The sequence below is a fragment of the Schistocerca americana genome, chromosome 1, assembly GCF_021461395.2.
Source record: "Schistocerca americana isolate TAMUIC-IGC-003095 chromosome 1, iqSchAmer2.1, whole genome shotgun sequence".
NCBI classification, from domain to species: Eukaryota; Metazoa; Arthropoda; class Insecta; order Orthoptera; family Acrididae; genus Schistocerca; species Schistocerca americana.
The window spans coordinates 560,621,014-560,641,899 of NC_060119.1; positions in this window are offsets into that span (position 1 = coordinate 560,621,014).

Below are 20,886 nucleotides of genomic sequence, written 5' to 3' on the forward strand. Positions count from 1 at the left end.
GACATACTCATCATCTTCTGGCGATGTGCATTGAATGGTCTTTCACACAAATGCGGCTTTTTTTCACCCAGATGTAAACTTGTCGAATCTCCAACTCGATAATAAATTATAAGGTACCGAAAAACAGACTTTTTGCAGATGATGCAATTATCTATGATGAATTACTTTCTGAAAAAAGCCTTACAAGTGTGCAGTCAGATCTTGATAAGACTTCAGAGTGGTACAAAGATTTTTAACTTATTTTAAAGGTTCAGAAATGTAAAACTGTGCTCTTCACTAAATGCAGGAAAGTGGCACATTATGATTACAGCATCAATAAGTGGATGTAAGAATTTGTAGAGGTATTGAATAGAAAGATGACGTTGGTTCAGTCTAAGTAAGGCAGATGGCAGGCTTCGGTTCATTAGCAGGATTGTTGGAAAATGTAGTCAGTCGACAATCGAAGATTACTTACAAATCACTTGTGAGTCGCACTTTAGAATATTGCTCAAATGATGGGACCCATATCAAAAAGGACTAACAGGGGATACTAAATGTATACAGAGAATTTGAGAGCATTACGGAAATCTTGAAAAACCTGAATTGGCAGATGCTTGAAGAAAGACTCCAGTTATCCTGCGATGTTCTGATTACAAAATTTCAAGAGCCAATGTTAACTGAAGAATATAGAGATATTGCTCAACCACCTGCATATTGCTGTCTTAGGAACCGCGAAGACAAAATTGGAGTAATTATTCCAAGCTCAGAGTTATTGAAACAATCATTCTTTCCGATCTCCATACACGATTGGAACAGTAAGAGACCCTAACATCTTGTATCATGCTAAGTATACTCTACCATGCACTTCACAGTGGTTTATAGAGTATGTATGTAGATGTTGGTGTAGAACATAACATGGCTCCATGATGACCCCTTCGTTTGTAACGCTTCTCCACTCAACGTCACTGACCGCTTTTGGATGCTCTGGAGACGTTTGGGGGTTAATCATTGCGAATGACCGGCCTTTGCTCTCGCCACGCCGCATGATTCAGGTTCCACACTTTCCTGACACGCTGTACCAGTTTAAATCATTTCAACACAACTCGTGGCTCTCGGAGACTTCACATGTCAGTCGGCAGGCGTAGGTGAGCGGAAAGGTCTTTTTCCTCTTCCCTTAGCGATACTGAGCGGTTGCACTCCAAGCTGTCGCAGCCGCTACGTTCTTCTCAGGATGTGGAAGGATATATTCGCTGATACCATCGTCGTTATGATAGCGTATTTTACAGAAATCTTTGTTTTTATATTTCACCATTTTGTATCGAAAACATTTTAGTTACGGATTTTATTACATCGATTTTATTTCGAGGACTTATCAACAAAAAGTTACTCAGCTTTTGTGTTCTTGGGAGATCGAGAGTATGTTGATAGATTTTGGATTACTACATTTATAGTACATTAACGTTACGAACTTCCATCGGTGTGAAGTACGAAACAATTTGTTCCCAATAATTAAGGACAGACTAAGCCGGAAAAGACATATAACTCTAATCAATCTTTATGAAACAATGCGTTAAAATTTAGTTGGCCAACGACATGCCGCGCTATAAGCATCTGATGATAGTATATCTGAAGACATCTGATGATAGTCTGTCAACTCCGACGGACTGAACAGCTGCACTACAAGATTGGTCACGAGATGCCGCATTACACGGCCCACGATGTTCTTACACTCACTGCTGTTCTAGTTTTACTTGATGTCGTGTATTTAATTGTGGGGTCCGGCCAACCCTCTATCTTCTTTCACACAGAAGATACAGTTCCTAAAATTGTATGAATTTATTTGAAATTCACTACATTTTATCGAAATCCTTTCAGTTTCTAGCAGTAAATTTCAATTTATACATGTCGTAAATTGAAGTCCACAGCCGCGTTTTTCTTTGTTTGTCAAAGCTATTCTCTGGAAGTACAGTAAGGATTATGGTACAGCTTTAACTAATAGACAAACTGAATCCTGAGGAAGGCTTGTGTATGTAATTACCGTTACACCAGACAAGTCGTACTGCCATAGTGCATCATCAGACCTATTAATCACAGATTTGGATGAGTCTTACGAATGTTGTAAGGGGACCTGTGCTCGACCGCCCCCAGTTTCCGAAAAAATCGACGTTGAAGTTTTATCCGTACCTGCTACACCCGTAGTGTAAACATGTGTCGACTAAGTCAGCGTAGCGCCGCGACTGAGGTTCACGGCAACCACTCTTGCGGTAACGGTTCAAATCCTAGCCGTGCAATTTTTAAAAAATGGTTCAAATAGCTCTGAGCACTATAGGACTTAACTTCTATGGTCATCAGTCCCCCAGAACTTAGAACTCCTTAAACCTAACTAACCTAAGGACATCACATACATCCATGCCCGTGGCAGGATTCGAACCTGCGACCGTAGCAGTTGCGTGGTTCCGGTCTGTGCGCCTGGAACCGCTCGGCCACCGCAACCGGCGCACTTTTTTCAGTTTCACCGAACATGATATCATTAAATAGTGTGCATCATGCAAGATTATTCAAGAAAAGTTGTTATCTAAGGAATAACTGTATTTATAAATCAATTAGAGAATTTGGTGTTAAAGTATAATTCGTGAAACACTAACAGGTACAACATCTAAAGTCAAATTTATGGGCGAAGTATCTCAGCCACTTGAAATAAAAACTGGTGTTAGACAAGGTGATGGTTTATCACCTTTACTGTTTAATTGTGTTCTAGAAAAAATTGTAAGGATCTGGAATTCGGAGCTAAAAAATCACAAAATTGAACCAATAACTCTAGGAAGGAAAACAAGTGAAATTAAGGTAAACTGCTTGGCTTTTGCAGAAGATTTTGCAATATTTTAAGAAAACCTGACAGAAGCAGTTATTCAAACATACCTTCTGGAAAAAACAGCAAACAGAACTCGTTTCAAAATTTCAGCTGAAAAAAACAAAATTCATGACAAATAAAAAAAATGCGCCAAAATTCATAGAAACACAAATAGGTAAAATAGAGCGAGTAAATAGATTTAAATATCTTGAGAAACTATACAACAGAATGGACTAGCAAAATCTGCAATAGATTTAATAATTAACAAAATGGAAAATGGTTTGACCAAAAATATTTACAACAAGAAATATATACTTAGAAAAACAAAACTAAAACACTACACCACAGTGGTACGACCAGAATGTTTATACTGATCTGAATGCCTAACGATGAACTATAAGATGGACAAACTAGAGGTACTGGAAAGAAGGATTATTATAAAAGTAATGGGTGCAGTAAAAACTGCGGAGGGTTGGAAAATAAGAAGTAATGAGGAGATCTACAAAAATATAGAGAAAATATCTGAAGTAATGGCCAAACGAAGATTAACCTTTCTCGGCCACTTCTACCGATAGGATGGAAATAGGCTAACAAAACAAATACTCCCATATTTCTGAAGAAGAAATCGACAATAGCATGGATTACAGAAGTAAGGAATCATCTACAAAGAAACAACGGAAAGAAACCATTTTAAAAATAAAATGCTAAATTTGGAAGGCTTTCAAAGCAGAAGAAGTAAAAAATCGGGAACAAGAAAGGAAGAGATTGCATGGGGAGAAAATGAGGAAATACTGGAAAAATAGAAAACAACAACAAAGGAAGAAGAGGAACTCAAGTTGTTATCGTGATCCTAGTTGGTCAATACGGTTGTAAAAAAAAATCAATAATCACCGCAAATTTTCTTCAAGTGTGTGTTCTGTTTGCTACAGAATAGATTACAGGATCGACTTATCGCTATTGCTTGCATCGCTTTCTGTGCTAGACAGAATCCCAGATGGTATTTGTCGTAGAAGCAACCAAAACGCAATTTCGTAGAACAGCATACACGTTTAATGAAAGCTACAGCCTAGCAGATACGCTGAGTATGCGAAAGCGATGTCAGAAAACACATCTCGTTTAAATTCAAAATGATGTTCTTTCTTCGAGCAACTTCGATGCGAACCATGCATGTTTGATCATCCCTGTGATAACAGGTGCTCTAAAGGTGCTCTTTTTATGGAATCTTCCTTCGAAGCGATTTCTCTGTTACTGTTTAGCAAGTCGAGAGCATTATGAATGTTTCGTAAAAATTTAAACTTCCCTGTGAAAATAAACATCACAGGACTAGCAACATTTAGGTGGGACAATTTTTACGGTGCCAGTGCATGATTTCCTTTCATCTTCAAACATTGGCTGGCCAGTATGCGCTCACTACTAATCAATAATCTCTATACCTGTGTCTGTGTATAAAGGGTAACGTGGCGACTGACTCACTCACTCACTGACTCACCGTCGTCTCACTCACTGACTCATCATCGCCCAGCCCAAACAACTAAGGACAGAAACTTGAAATTTGCGGAGGAAGTTCATTTTATGCTATAGGCTTTGTTTAAGAAGAGTTTTTGGTAATTCCTTCCGTAAAGTGGTGATAGGGGATGAAAGGTTTTATGAATACATGTCGCCATTAAGGCAATTTTGAAGCTAGACCTACGAAAATCGGTATTCGGTTTCTCGGTCAGATGTAAATAAATGTGTTTCGGCATTTTTTGAAATTTAACTCCTATGGGGGTAAATAGCGGTTGAAAGTTTTTTCGACAGTAAATTGTTATTAAGCAACTACTAAAGTATTTGTAAAGCTATATCTATGAAAACTGGTATTTGACTTCTCGGTTTGAAATAAAAAAGTACGTGTTTCAAAGATAATGGGAATTCAATCCCTAAGGGAGTGTTTTACGAAATATTTCATTATGAAAGCATTTTGAAGGCTAAATCCATGAAAATTTGAATTTGGCTTCTTGGTTAGAAATTAAACAATACATGTTTCAATGCTTTTGGAAACTGAACCCCTATGGCGATGAAAGAGGGGATGAAAGCTTTTATGGAAATATTTCATTATGGAAGCATTTTTGAAGATACATCTAAAAAAATTTGTATTTCGCCTCTCTGTTAGAAATAAAAGAATACACGTTTCACTGTTTTTCGACACTCAACGTCTGCGGGTCTGAAACAAGGGGCTGAAATGTCTTATGAAAACATTTCACAATTCAGCCTCTAAGGGGGGGGGGGGGGGGGCGAGTAGGATGAGACTGATTCACTGACTCATCATCGCCAGTCCAAACCGCTAAGGGTAGAAACTTGAAATTTGGAGACGGTGTGGATCTTGTACTATAGACATCGTTTAGGAAGGGAATGTTCGAAATTCCACTCCTAAGGTTATGAAGTAGGAGGTGGAAGGCTTTTTGAAATATGTCACTATTAAGGCAATTTTGAAAGCAGAACTACGAAAAATGGTATTCGGTTTCTCAGAAATAAAGAAATACGTGTTTGAGCATTTTTGGAAATTCAGCCGCTAAGGGGGTGAAATAGGGCATGCAAATTTTGAAGAAAATACTTCGTTTTGTTAAAAAAAATTAAAGGTAAATCTATGAAAATTGGTATTTCACTTCTCGGTTAGGAATGAAGTTTCTATGGAAACACCACCACAAGAACGCAAAAGGCCTGATTAACAAAACCCTTGGTCTCCAGGTACCAGAATCACTTTTTGTCAGAAATACGTTCGGCAAAAACCATGCTTCTATGACATCATTTAAAGTGAAAAGTTTAGACGGTATTGCAGTTTGTGAACAACATAAGAATTCGATTAAAGAAATAAAAAAAATTCTGTACTGATCATATTGTCTACGCAAGCGATGCAGCGGGCTCTAAGCTATTGTAAAATAAATGTACGCAGGCTGGATTTCAACCGGTATTACCAAAGTGGTAAGTTGCCAGTTGACATGGTAACGGCAGAAATGAAGGCGATCTGCAAGATGTTGTGTCAAGCGGGGTAATCGAACAGGATGTCTGGGTCGCAAGACCCTTTCTCGTAACCTTTTCATGAAAGTCCGATCCGACACAGCGGTTTCAGTGGCGCTTCTGATATCGTCTTGCAGTGCTGTGGGGTACCCGTACGACGGGGTAACGCAGAGATGGCCAGATGTAATGCGTCGGCGACCTTGTCCAACTCTCTTTGTGTACTGACCGGTTTCCCTAAAGCGTGTCCGCAACCTGCTACACCGCTACACTGCAGTCGCTTGCTCGAAACACGACCAACGTCATAGTTACAGAAGCTGCGGCTAAAAATTAACGTCGATTTTCTCCGAAGCTAGGCGCCGTCGCTTAAAAAGTCGTTATCCAGGTGCTCAGGACAGGCCCCTCAACAGCATACCAAAAACTCATCGAAATCCATGATTAACTGCTCTGATCGTCTCCTCGTTAGTGCTGCCATTGCGAAGTCGGTGGAGGTCGGTAGTTATTAATATTTACAATGATAAAAAGTGCTGAGTTTAGCCTTATATTTCAGATCCTTTTTATAGCTGTAGAAAAACAAATTGTTTTTAAGCGTCTTTATCCTACAGATTAATAACTCAGTAACGAACTATATGAATAAAGATTGCCGAAGATTCCCAGTGCTGTTTCCAGTAACAAGACGAAAGTCTGTTGCTCCTCGAGAAAAGTTTACTAACAACGATGTTGCTGATTGCATCTGAATGCTAATTAACTGATCACTCTTCTTTTCATAATCTGGTAATGGCGTTGTCGTGTGCCAGTGATTTACAGGTTACGAAAGGTGGACTACGAAGAATCCGGTGCCTGCGGCCAACGAGTTGTGTCACCTCTAATCTTCCGCCGTTCACTTTTACTTTGCTCCGATTCTTACGCTTCAAAACCATTCGCTCCATTGGATCCACTTTTACGAACAGCTTTCTCTGCTATCTGTTAAGTAAGGCTTTTTTGCGCATCTGCAACTCAGAGTCGGTCATACCCATTACCCTTCCCACTTGGGTCAATGCTCCTGTTTGTACAGTTAAGGCACTGTATTCTTATTCTGACGGAGTAGAGCTTAGTCCTCAGTCCAAGATTTCCACGGTCTTTCTAAACTATTTCGGGTGAATACTTGAATGGAGCTTGCCGTCGATGATGAGCTCATTACGCACCGACTGAGCGAGTTGGCTCGGTGATAGAATAGTTGCTCACATTCAGGAACACAGCAGGTCAAATTCTCGTCCGGCGAGCCAGATTTAGGTTTTCTCTGAATCGCTCCAGGAGAACGCTGCGAGGGATCCGTTGAAAAGGGCACACTGATTTCTTTCCTCATCCTTTCGTAACCCGATCTTATGCACTGCTGACGTGACACTACCGTTTCTTCCATTTCCGTCTCTAAAGAGGTGGCGACAGGAAAGGTATCCAGCCGCCCTCTGCCATTAGCATTGCCAAATCCAGTTTTATATGCCGACCGCCTGAAGGTATGGGCTAAGGGCCAGGAAAAAGAAAAAGTACTTAAACGTGTGGAAAAGTACTTTTATGCGTTTTAGATTTGTATTTTTTAGTTATCCTTTAAATTTTATTATTTTTCTTTGTTTATTACTAGCCATTTCCTCCCAGCTTCACTCAGTATACTTTTGACACATTTATAGCACACATCTCGTCTTCCCCCCTCTCTGTGTCCACCTCTTCGTCTGCTGTCTCTGTCTACCTCATCTTCCCATCTCTTTCTGTGCACCATCTTCTCTTTTGCTCTCTGTCTGCCCACCTCCTTCTCCCCCTCTCTTAGTCCACCTCCTCCTTCCCACTCTGTCTCTCCACATCCTCCTCTCCTGTCCTTCTGTTTGTGCACCCCATGTGTCCCCATTCTCACCGTGTCCTACTCCTTGAGCCCCCACCACACTGTCCATTTCCTCTTGCCCCTCTTTCCCTACCAACTCCTCCTCCCCCACTCTATGTTCACCTCCTCCTTCACACTCTCTCTGTATACCTCATCCTCCCTCTCTTGTTTGTCCACATGTCTCATCTACCTCTGTCTGTATCCTCCGCCCTTCTTCACTTTCTACCTGCCTATTTCCCTCTGCCCCTTCCACCTTCCTCCTGTATCTTGCCCCTCTAAAGGTGTACTTCCTCTTACCCCTCCCTCAGTCCATTCCCACCACACCCATCTCTCTTTCCATCTCCTCTGTCCCCACTTTCTGTCCACCTCCTCCTCCCCCATCTCACTGATCAGATCAATTTCCCCCTCTATCACTCTCCATCTCCTCCCAATCCCTTTCTCTTCTCAGCTGCGCCATCAATTAGTGTAGCCCCTGCAAGGCATGATGATGCTACCTACGCATCATGCCTCCTCTCTCTCTCTCTCTCTCTCTCTCTCTCTATCTCCCCCCCCCCCCTTCCCTCTCTCTCCCACTCTCCCTCTCTGTCTCCTCCTCCCCACACTTTCTGTCCATCTCATTCTCTCCCCTCTCTCTCTCTATCCATCCGTTCAACACTCTCTCTGTCCATCTCTTCCTCCCCCTTTTCTCTGTTCACATCATCCTTCCCCTATCTTGCTGCTCAGTCATGGCAATCTTCACATGTAGCCCCTGCAAAGAACGTCGCAAAAGCAGGCTGATACTATTCACACACAACATGCCTGTCGTGAAGGGCAGCTGGAAAATCTTTTCTTACCCCTGATGTGTTGGCTGCACTGCAAAGCAGGGTGGTAAGACAAGCCAACACTATTCCCACACAATATTCCTGATTCTAGGGCAGGTTGTACGCCAAAAGGCTGGAAAAAACAGCTTTTTATCTCATCTTCACTAGGAGGCTGGAGCCAGACAGTTATAAACTTCACAGTGCTGATACTCGTAATGCCTGCTGTTTCTGTGCCATATTTGGTTGAAAGTGATTCAGAGATTTGGAAGGAGATACTACACATACACAGATACATATATACAATCTGTTTCATACTGTTCATATGGAAGTTTTGTTACATCATTGAAGCTGCTCATAGGTTTTGTTATTATTCTTATCATATAGCGGCTTGATAATGCTCAATGGAATAAAATTATCTAATTATAAATGAAATGGAATAAAATGTTTAATTGTCAGTTTGTTTTATTGGGTATGAGGCCATATTCCAAGGCATATTTCTGTGTGTAACGTTTCGTCGCCTAGAGCTGGAAAAATCGTCAGAGGCTGTAAATACTCAGATAGAAGTCTCAACTGAAACAAGGTCAGTAAGCCGAAAATTCTGTGTGTTGTATTTTAACTGTTTGTGTACCATATTCTCTTAGGCGTAATATGGGGACCAGTCCAGCATTTGCCTAAATGAGCGTGGTAAACTGCCTGAAAACCACACTCAGGCTTACCGGTGTATTAACTCTACAGATTCGATCTTCATATGACTCACCTCCCTGTATTTTACACTATACAAGGTCAAGATTTTTCTCCCAGAGTGTAGTGCAGTTGCAAAAAATCTGAGGAAAAATTGCCATTACTGTAATCCGCTGTACATTATTTTGATACACTCCTCAAAAGAGCGATAACTGAGGACTGCGTATGTTACCAAATTATACCACTATTTTTCACAAAATAAGTAGACAATACAGTGTAACCTCCCCACCGAAATTTTATAATGACAATATTTAATAGAAATGGAGCCAAGAAGCAATATCGTCCCCACAGAAATATTTAAATAAAAAATATAATAATAAATGGGAGCCAAGTGTAACCTCCCGCAATGAAATCTACTGACAATGACAATTAAACAAAAATTAGCAATCTGACCCAAGTATAAGTTCCTCACAAAATGAAAGTCCATTCAGTGATAAGAAAATCTCAGTGATAATGATAATTCAATTAAACCGAAATATCGGTCTTTGGCCCTGTGCAAAAAAATCAGAATTAATTTCTTACCTCATTGAAACTGCTTGTCAAATTTCTGCTCTTATTGTTGGCCACGGCTTGGAGGAACTGCATTGCAAATAATATTTCTTTCTTTTTTTTTTTTTTTTTTTTTTTGAAATTTAACTGAAACTTTTCTTTAAGGGAAATGGAAGGAAATCGTTGGTTCAATTAAATGCTTCTTTTGTTAAAAATATTGCTTTGAAATCAACATTATTATTGGGGCACTTGTTGAAAATTAATTACAATAAATAAACTTTACATTATCTGATGATTACCTTAATTAACAATATACCTCATTCAGTATCTTGACCAGAATGCCATGTCGACGCTCGCCGACTCCTCACACGCAACTTCACTCGACTGCTACTACCGACATACTGCACTGCTCACAGACTGCCCACTGACAGACTGCTCGCAACTGTACTGCACGACTACTACCAGAGTACTGCTCGCAACACTCGCGCGGTCAAGCGCAGACTAACTACGATAAATGGCTCTCTGGTCAAAGATTTTATCATGCTTCACCATCGCTGCTACGTTACATACGTGTTTCATAACCCTCCACTGGGGGGGCAATAATTTGGCAGCGATGGTGAGTCATTTGGACTTGCCAAGCGCGGCAAAATTTTTCCTTTAATTAATGAACTTTTACAATTTACAGAATATTTAAATACATGAATTAAATGTTGTGCACATGCACCGAGTACAAAACATTTCAGACAAAGACAAGATATGAGTACAAAACATATTAGCAAATCAGAAAACTGTATATACAAATTATTTGACAGATAACAAAGTACATACGCACTGAAAAAATTCTTTAGCATAAACAGAATGGCAAAAAAATCATGTTGACAAGTGACATTAGTGTACTCGCACTGGAGTTGAGAACATATTAGCAAATGACGAAATGTATATACAATGAGTAACAAATGACATAAGTGCATACGCACTGAAGTACTGAACATACAGAATGAGTACAAATCATATAGAAAAATGAGAAAAGTGCACAGGCACTGAAGTTCAGTAGAAAACATATTAACACATAACCTAAGTGCACATGCACTGTAGTTCAGAACATATCATTAAAATAAAAATGTATATACAATATAAAAGACAAGAGTGTACATATACTGTACCTCAGAACAAATAAAAAAAAATGTCTTTAGCCTTTTCGCAATAAATAAACATAATGGCAAAAAAAATCATATCGACAAGTGACATAAGGGTACTCGCACTGGAGTTCAGCGAATCGAAAAAAATGTATAGCCATGAACATAAATGATGTTAGCAAAAAATGATTTTCATTATTAGGATAGGAAAGGGAAGGATTGCATCATGGTTGTAGCACTTTAGATTGCACACAGCTGTTCTGAAAGTCCATATCTTTCCACAGAAGTACAACACCAAGTGACACAATTTGAAGTTCTTTTCCCATCAGAATTTATCAGTGTAGCCAAGACACTGAACTGTCGTAGTAATGTTCCATGTTCTCATTTTGGCAGTACACTAGGTACACCAAACTGTGGGACCATAATAACGTCTCCATTGCTCACGGTGGTGGACAGCATGTCGTGTCAACACCACGCTCTTACAAGGCACACCAACGTAGAATTAGTGCAAAACCAAATATAGTGCTCCATGATCACTAGGATAGACAGGACAAATGGACATTGCAGTAATTCAGGGTAGTTAGCTCATAAGGTGAAGGACATTAAGTCACATACCATTCTTCATTAGTAGTTTGCGGCATTCATAGCCCAGTTATTGAACATTTCTGTACCATGTATGTAGTATTACAGAAAAATGTTCATTAATTGTTTTACATAGAATCAGTAACCTTCTTTTTCTAGTTACAAAGCATTATTAAATAATCGCATTCTTTTCCAGTTACAAAGTATAGCATAGTTAATTAATCATTTGTCATTCCAATAGTAATCTCATTCTTGTCCAGCTACAAAGCATAATTAATCACTTGTAATTTCAATATAGTAAGAATCATTAGCTTTTTCCTAATTACAAAGCATTATTAAACAATCACATTCTTTTCCAGTTACAAAGTATAATTAATCATTTGTCATTTGAATATAGTAAGAATTATTAGCCTTCTCCTAATTACAAAGCATTATTAAACAATCGCATTCATTTCCAATTACAAAGCATTAATTAATCATTTGTCATTCCAATAGTAATAATCATTAGATTTTTCCTAATTACAAAGCATTATTAAACAATCACATGCTTTTCCAGTTACAAAGTATAATTAATCATTTGTCATTTCAATATAGTAAGAATCATTAGCCTTCTCCTAATTACAAAGCATTATTAAACAATCGCATTCATTTCCAATTACAAAGCATTAATTAATCATTTTCCAAGTGACATATTATTCATTGCTGTTCAGCATTACTCAGAACTCTCTTAGACTGGTATCATTATTTGGGTCTGTTAATACATTTTTTTTTGTTAGCAATGCATTGTGTCGAGTAATTATAGGGGAAAGCAAGAGAGAAGAATTTGCTTTTGGGTTGTTGGTATAAACGAAAATGTGTAACGTCATCCGTTATAAGTCAGCTGTGGCAAGATTATGAAACAAGTAGAGTATATGTAATCCCATTTATAAATGATAGACACAAATGGGTAAAAAAATAAAAATGCAAGTACTAGAACAGGTATAATAAGTAACAGGTTTAGTAAGTATCATGAAAAGCTTCTCCTGGAAAAAATACAAAATGGATTATTGACCTGAAAGAAGAAACGCACACTATGCTGAAAAGTAGTGAACTTCGAATTAACAGGTAGTGAAATGTGTATAAAAATGTGTTCCATAGCTGTCCTTTCCAAAGCTTTCCGTCATCCTACTATGCAATATAACACCTGCTGTCAAAGCAAACTGCAACAAATACTTAAATAACTACATAGCATAAATACATAACTTCAACATTATCCTCATCTGTAAAGAAAAAACTTCATTATCAATCACTTCATTATCCATATTATCGTAACTTCATTATTATCATCACCTGTAAAGAAAAACTTCATTATTCATAACAGCATATTCTTCATCATTATTCATCAGTATTCATTATCATCTGCAAAAAATCACTTCATTACTCATTATACAACTATTCCTTATCTCTAGCATATTTCATCACTAAAACTAAGATGTGTAGTTCTGTCTGACAGCCTGCATCAATCACCTTGTATTCTGAAAGAAAAAATTAGTTAAGACTGCTATTCTACGATGAGTATAGTATATTCTTGTTAATGTTTGTTAATCCTGATCCATTTACTCTTCCTCATAAAGTTATTGCATCTTCTTTCGTTTATTCCGTAGGTGAAATTCCCATTTCTGTTGAATTTATTTCTTACACGCATCATTTCTTTCTGAAATTGATGAACAAAGATTAATGTCTTGCATTTAAATCATATACCCACTAAATAATGACTGGTTTATGGTGACATAATTAACCATACAGCATAACATGACAGAAAACGTAATATGTCAAAGACATTGACAGTGTTCAAAGCCAAAATGTACAGAGAATATCACATATCACAATGCAGCAGCAAAATGTAAAACAGTCACGATCTTGATGTGTCATAGGGCAAAAATGTCAAAGTCAACTGGTGCGTGTTATATCTTAACTATTTCACAGTACATACAAACAAAACTGGAGTACAATCATATACACAAAAAAAATGGAAAATGTGCTCGGTCTGATGTGTAACGACAAGAAAAACGACCTGCTAACCTTACTTTGCCGGGCACTTGCCAAGAAAAAATACGATAATCATCAGTAATTAGTCAGGTGAATATAATTGCATTAGTAAATGGCATCATAGTGTGTTGAATTATACAGTGTCTTCATTCAATAAAGGGTTTAATATTTGACCAATGGTGGTTGCCTTTCGATTTTCTGGTTCTCAAAGTTTCGACGTGTACAACATTGGGATGAGGAATGCTGCGAATCCGATATGGACCTGCGTATAGAAGTTCAAATTTACTGCACTTACCTTTTAATTTGCTGGATAAATAGTGTGTACGCACTAATATCTTCTGTCCAACGTGAAAGTCTCGGCGTCTACAAACCTGTTTTTGCTGTCTTCTCCGGCGCTCTGCGGCACGTTTGATGTTGTTCAGCGCAATGTCAATTATTTCATGGTGTCGTAGGCGACGACATTTAGGGAAGTTTACTAACTCTTTAATTTTGTTTGGTGGTTCAACGTTTTTCAATATAACAGACGGAGATAGCATAGTGGATTCATTTGGAATGGAGTTAATTACATCTTGGAATGAGAGTATGTGTGTATCCCAATCAATATGTCTTTTGTGGCAGTATATTCGGCACAGCTTACCAATTTCTTTCATTAACCGTTCACAAGGGTTCGAAGAAGCATGGTACTTGGATATATAAATCGGAGAAATGTTTCTAGCTCGTAACATGCGTGTCCATATGCCAGAACGAAATTGAGATCCATTGTCAGAAATTACTCTCATCACATGCCCTACATGAAATAGAAAATGTTTTACAAATGCTTTCGAAACAGTTTTAGCAGTAGCTTTGCGTAATGGAGTGAAAGTAACAAATTTTGAAGTGAGCTCAACAGCGACAAAGATGTAGCAAAAACCTCTGTTAGTTCTCGGAATAGGACCAAAAATATCTACTGCGCCCATATGTCTTAATTTAACAGGTATAATGGGATATAATGGAGGAATATGTGAAGTGGTGTCTGATTTAGCTTTCTGGCAAATTTTACAAGACGCTAAAACTCGTCGTATACGTTTCTCCATGTTGGTAAAATAACAGTTCTGCCTCAGTATAAGAAAACAGTTTTTTGCTCCGTAATGTGCGTAACTTAAATGAGTGTACCAGATTAGTTTGTTAACCAGTTCGTCAGGAATGCATAATAACCAATTGTTGCTGTCAGGATGAGAGCGGCGAAACAGAATGTCATTGCGTACAGTGTAGTGGTTTCTAATCGTAACATTATTCCTATCTTGCCAAAGGTGTTTAATTTCTTTCCACACGTTGTCTTTATTTTGTTCTTGTGCTATGTCCTGTAATGACGATGAAACAAAGTTTTCAAATGCAACTTGCTGTATGTACATGACACTGAAATTTGTTTTGCAGAAGTTGGTTGCTACGTCTTGCTGATTGTTGCTCAGAGAACGCGATAGTGCGTCTGCTATAACATTTTGTGTGCCGGGAATGCGAACTATTGTAAAATTAAATTCCTGTAAATAAAGTTTCCATCTGCTTAATCTGTCGTGAGTAAATTTAGCCGAAAGTAAAAATTGTATCGCTCTGTGGTCTGTGTAAACGGTGGTATGTCTGCCATAAAGAAAGTGCCGAAATCTCGTGAAAGCCCATACAACACATAATGTTTCCAGTTCTGTAACGGAATAATTTCGCTCAGCAGGTGACAGAATGCGGCTTGCAAATGCGATGTTTTTAATTACTGTAGAACCATCTTCTTCAATTTCCTGGAAAATGTGTACGCCTAAAGCGGTGTTGGAACTGTCGGTGGCAATGGAAAAATTTCTGGTAAGATCTGGGTGCGATAAAAGTGGAGCATTCAACGAAGCATGTTTCAGGTTCACAAATTCAGAATGTGCTTGCTTATCCCAAGACCAAATACTGTTTTTACCTGTTAATTGGCATAATCTGGGTGTGTCTACAGCAGAGTGATGAATAAATTTACGAAAAAAATTAATTAAGCCCAAAAAACTGCGTAATTGCTTCTTCGTCGTAGGAACAATAATGTCACGTAGAGCTTGAAGTTTTTCCGGATCATGTGCAATGCCTTCTGCTGAAATTACGTGTCCAAGAAATTTTATAGAAGTTTTGCCAAAGTGCGATTTACTAAGGTTAACTGTAAGTCCTTGTGCATGAAAAGTTTGTAACTGTTTTTCAATAACCAGATTGTGTTCAGACCAGTTAGCTTCTGCGATAAGAATGTCGTCTACATACGTCGTAATTCTGTCTTTAAGTTCTGTCGGAAGTATTGTGTTCAAACCGCGAATAAAAGCTGCAGAAGAAATAGTTAAGCCGAATGGTAATTTGCAAAATTGATAACAGTCGCCGAAACAGAGAAAAGCTGTATATTTTCTGCAATTTGGATGAAGTTGAATTTGCCAAAATCCCGATTTCAAATCTAGTGTAGAATAAATAGCTGTACCGTGAAATTTCTGTAAAAGTTCCTCTAGTGTCTGTGGTCGATCTGTTTCATTAATAATAATGTCATTAATGTGACGTGAATCAAGTACGAGGCGAAGTGAGCCATCTTTTTTCTTAACAATATGTAGCGGGTTTATGTACGGACTAACTGCCGGTTCTATAATTCCTTGGTCAAGCATATCCCGCAATTCTTTTTTAACTTGTTCTCTGTGGATATATGGAATGGGATAATGCTTTGCTTTAAATGTGTCGTGCTGTTTCACTTGAAATTCATACATAAAACCGGACATAGTACCAGGAATATTGTCAAAAACTGGAGCTTGCTGTAAAAGAATTTTGTGTAAGTGCGTTCGTTCGTCGTCTGTAGTTGCACTGCTTTGTCTAACTTTATCGGAAATCATCTGCATCACGTCGTAGTCAGTTTCGTCTGGAGTATTATAGTTGTGTACATACGTATCCGTGAACAATGCAGAATTACAGTCTATACTACGTGTTGCGGAAATGACCTCTGTGCGGTTAATTGTTTGTTCTTCCGCAGACAATGAATACTGAAACTCTAAAGCCAATTGTACATTTTCGTCCTTTAGCATTAAGTAAGAATTTTGAAAATCAACCACTGCATCGTGTTGTACGAGAAAATTAGTACCTAAAATTACGTCTGTCGTCAATAAAGGAACAATCCAAAAATTTGAGTGAAATGTGTGACCTGCAGTACTAAATGATAAATGCGTCTGCAAATTAACGTCTACCCCTTTACTCGGTACTGCTCCTTTTACTTTCATTTTGCCTAATGGCAATGTAGGATACGTTTTCTCTTTGTTGCACTCGTTAAAAGTTTCTTCATTTATTACTGATATAGGTGATCCGGAATCAATTACTGCTGAGAATTTCGATGAACCAATTTTAATTTCGATAAAGGATGTGAAATGGATTTCTGAACGACTGGTCTTTCCTGCAAAAGAGTGTCTCTGATGTCGTCAAAAGTAATTACATTTTCGTGAACAACATTTTGCGTGTCAAAGGTAGTGCTTGTGTTATTGGAAGATGTGTCCTGTACAGTATCTAGTCAGATCCTATCTGACGTGTTATTGTTATCAGGAGGATGCTGTGGCATTTCTACTATTTGAACAGTTCTAGTACTTCTTCCAGACGTATTACGCTCTGGATGATACCTACTGTCGGGTTCATTCATGAGAATATGTTCTTGCGTATGATTTTGCTGTTGGTGAGACCGACTGTTATTATATGTACGCTGATAATTGTGCTCATCGTTTTTACGTCTGTCGTGAAAGTCATTCCTATACGGTGCATTGCGATAGGAATTGAAATACTGTCTTCTTTGTACGTAGTTGTTTCCTTGCTGTCGTGCGTTACTATTTGTTGGAGCTGGGACTATACGTGCACGCGGCGAAACATTAAAGTTTGGTTGACCTTGTACACTGCATTGTTGGTTAGGTATGCTAAGCGGCTGACTTTCATGCTATTGTGGTGAAAAACATCTATTGTTACAAAAATGTGGTTGCGACTGCCGAAAATTTTGTACATACTGATGATTACGATTTTATCTGTTAATAAAGTTACGGCGGTAGTTGTCATTACGGGAGTGCTTAATAAAATTGTCACATTCGGTAAAGATTTGTCATATCCGGTTTTCATTACATATTCTTAATCCTAGATAGAGCAATAGTTAAAGAGCAGTTTTGATAGATATAAAGGATAGTAGAAGAAAAGGCAGCAGTGCAGAAAACTAAAGATGAAACAGCACTACTACAGCTCGGGGCCCTATGCTCGCTACGGCACATATTCATTAAAGCGTAATGAATCCCCTGAGGTCAATTACGCATTGCAAATAAATTTTAGCTTTTGCGTTACAGGCAATAGCGGTATAAATTCAAAAGCAAATTGTTGTAACCATGTTAATTCAAGTTTCCTCATTACAGGCAATTCTGATGAAAATACAATAGCAATTTGTCGCTTCAGGTTCAAAGCTAGTTTCTCCATTACAGGTAATAGCGGTGAAAGTACAAAAATAGATTGTCGTATACAGTGCAAATCGTGTATCTGTGTTCTGCCATTATTAAATTCCTTAGATTTTCTTACAGATAATATTTTCTCATAACCAACGTCCTCGTCACTGAATTTAAGAGCACGTTCCGGTTTGTGTGTGAATCTGTTTGTCTGTGTCATTTCGTACTTCAAGTTGCGTAGCGTTTCAGATTTTAAGTCGCGTAGCTTTTCGGATTTTAATTCACGTAGTCTCCATAAATTGCTTAAGTTATACGCGCTGCGTGAGTCTGACAAATGTTCGCAAAGTGGCGTCTGCTGTGTTGAGTTATTAACTGAAATACTTTTCATTTCTGTTACTTCTTGTTGTAAACTCGATAACTTTCTACGTAACGTGTTATTAGACGAATCGATCTCATTAATTGTCTGCTGTAAATTTTGAAATTCAGGTGTTTGGTTAAATGAAACCGGTGCAGTATCGTCTGATTTATTATCATTATTACTTTCAATAGCATCAATACGACTGGCTAATTCATCATATTTTTCAGTCAGTATTTTTGCCTGATCATCGGTTTTAGAATCGGACGCATTAATCTGTTTTTGCAACTTACGTGTAGTTTCGCTCAGTTTTTTAACATCAGCTTTGATGACATCGCAATCCTGTGTTAGTTCTAATTGTTCGAATCTGTCTGTCACTGTTTGAATATTTACTGTGTGTGTATCTGTTTTTGATTTAAGATCAGAAATTTCATACCGTAATTCCGCGTTCAACTGTTCCATGGTATTAATTTTGTCGGACACTGTAGTAATATTATTGTCTACATACGTCTTCGCTTTCGCGAACATTTTACGTTTGTCTTCTTGTCTTTGTGCAGTGATTGTTTCCATGACTTGACGTTTGACTTTATTTTGATCCTGAATAAATTTGCGGAAACGCGTATCACTGTTTTGTATGTGGAGATTAAAGCGTTCGTCAATCTGAGTGTTCTGTTGGTCGAATTTCGCGTCGATCTTTTCATCCATTGTGCGCGAAAGTTCTGCTGTCATTGCTTTAAACTCGTCGCGTAATTGTGTAGCTTTTTCAGAGCATTGTTTAGCGACTGTACTAATTTCCACTCTAAGTGTTTCTGTTGCGACTGTTTGCATTTCCCTTAATTCTTGCGCAACAGACCTAATTTCTTCGCTACTTTTCTTTGAGCTAGCCTCAATTTCCTCGCGTAACTGTTCCTTAGTGTCATGACACTGTGCGGCAACGTCTCTAATTTGTTCACTAAGCTGTCTGGAACTGTTGTCTAATTTATCATTTAGCTGTTTGTTCTGTTCACTAATTTGTTTGAATTTTTCATCAGTATTGTCTAGTTTTTTACTATTTTGTAGCAATATTGCCATAATTTGACCCAATGTAACATTATCTACTCTATTATCTGTGCTGTTTAGTGGTGGATCTGGAATTATCTCACTTTCTGTAATCATTTGGTCATTTTGAGATTTACAAAAAGGTTTGTCAGTCGAATGTACACTGTCGGTCATTATTTCTGAATTAAATGGATCCGTCGTACTTTCAGTACACTGTCCATTTTCATTAGAAATATTTGTCTGAACGTTACTTGAATTTTCCAAACCGGGTGTGTTCCGCTGGGCAGCGCTCATTACTATAGACCGCTCCGCGTCATCAATTGTCGTCAAATTAACAGACGAGACAATTGAGTTCGTTTGTTCATCATTAAGGTAAAAGTCATCACTAGTGGTTGGAATGCATTGATTGTCAGTGAACGCAGGATTGTCATCATTACACTGCGTGTCACAATTACTATCGGTCACGCTGTTTAAGTCGGTAATTTCATTCAAAATACCTCGCGATACACACAGTCTTTCGCGGCATTTTTACAATAGTCACAAATATTCACAAAACAAATAAGCACAAATGCAAAAAGGCAACAAACAAATACAACAGAGCAACGAATTGCCGTTGACCTGTAGAAAGAAAGTCACAATATTAGTAAAAGCGTTGCGCCAAATCCTAATTATATCTAAGTAAATAAGAGCAGATATTTGACTGTCTTTCAAAAGATTCTCAACGAAATACGATCCTGGACTGGGTATCGCCAAGTGTAACCTCCCCACCGAAATTTTATAATGACAATATTTAATAGAAATGAAGCCAAGAAGCAATATCGTCCCCACAGAAATATTTAAATAAAAAATATAATAATAAATGGGAGCCAAGTGTAACCTCCCGCAATGAAATCTACTGACAATGACAATTAAACAAAAATTAGCAATCTGACCCAAGTATAAGTTCCTCACAAAATGAAAGTCCATTCAGTGATAAGAAAATCTCAGTGATAATGATAATTCAATTAAACCGAAATATCGGTCTTTGGCCCTGTGCAAAAAAATCAGAATTAATTTCTTACCTCATTGAAACTGCTTGTCAAATTTCTGCTCTTATTGTTGGCCACGGCTTGGAGGAACTGCATTGCAAATAATATTTCTTTCTTTTTTTTTTTTTTTTTTTTGAAATTTAACTGAAACTTTTCTTTAAGGGAAATGGAAGGAAATCGTTGGTTCAATTAAATGCTTCTTTTGTTAAAAATATTGCTTTGAAATCAACATTATTATTGGGGCACTTGTTGAAAATTAATTACAATAAATAAACTTTACATTATCTGATGATTACCTTAATTAACAATATACCTCATTCAGCATCTTGACCAGAATGCCATGTCGACGCTCGCCGACTCCTCACACGCAGCTTCACTCGACTGCTACTACCGACATACTGCACTGCTCACAGACTGCCCACTGACAGACTGCTCGCAACTGTACTGCACGACTACTACCAGAGTACTGCTCGCAACACTCGCGCGGTCAAGCGCAGACTAACTACGATAAATGGCTCTCTGGTCAAAGATTTTATCATGCTTCACCATCGCTGCTACGTTACATACGTGTTTCAACAGTATCATCACA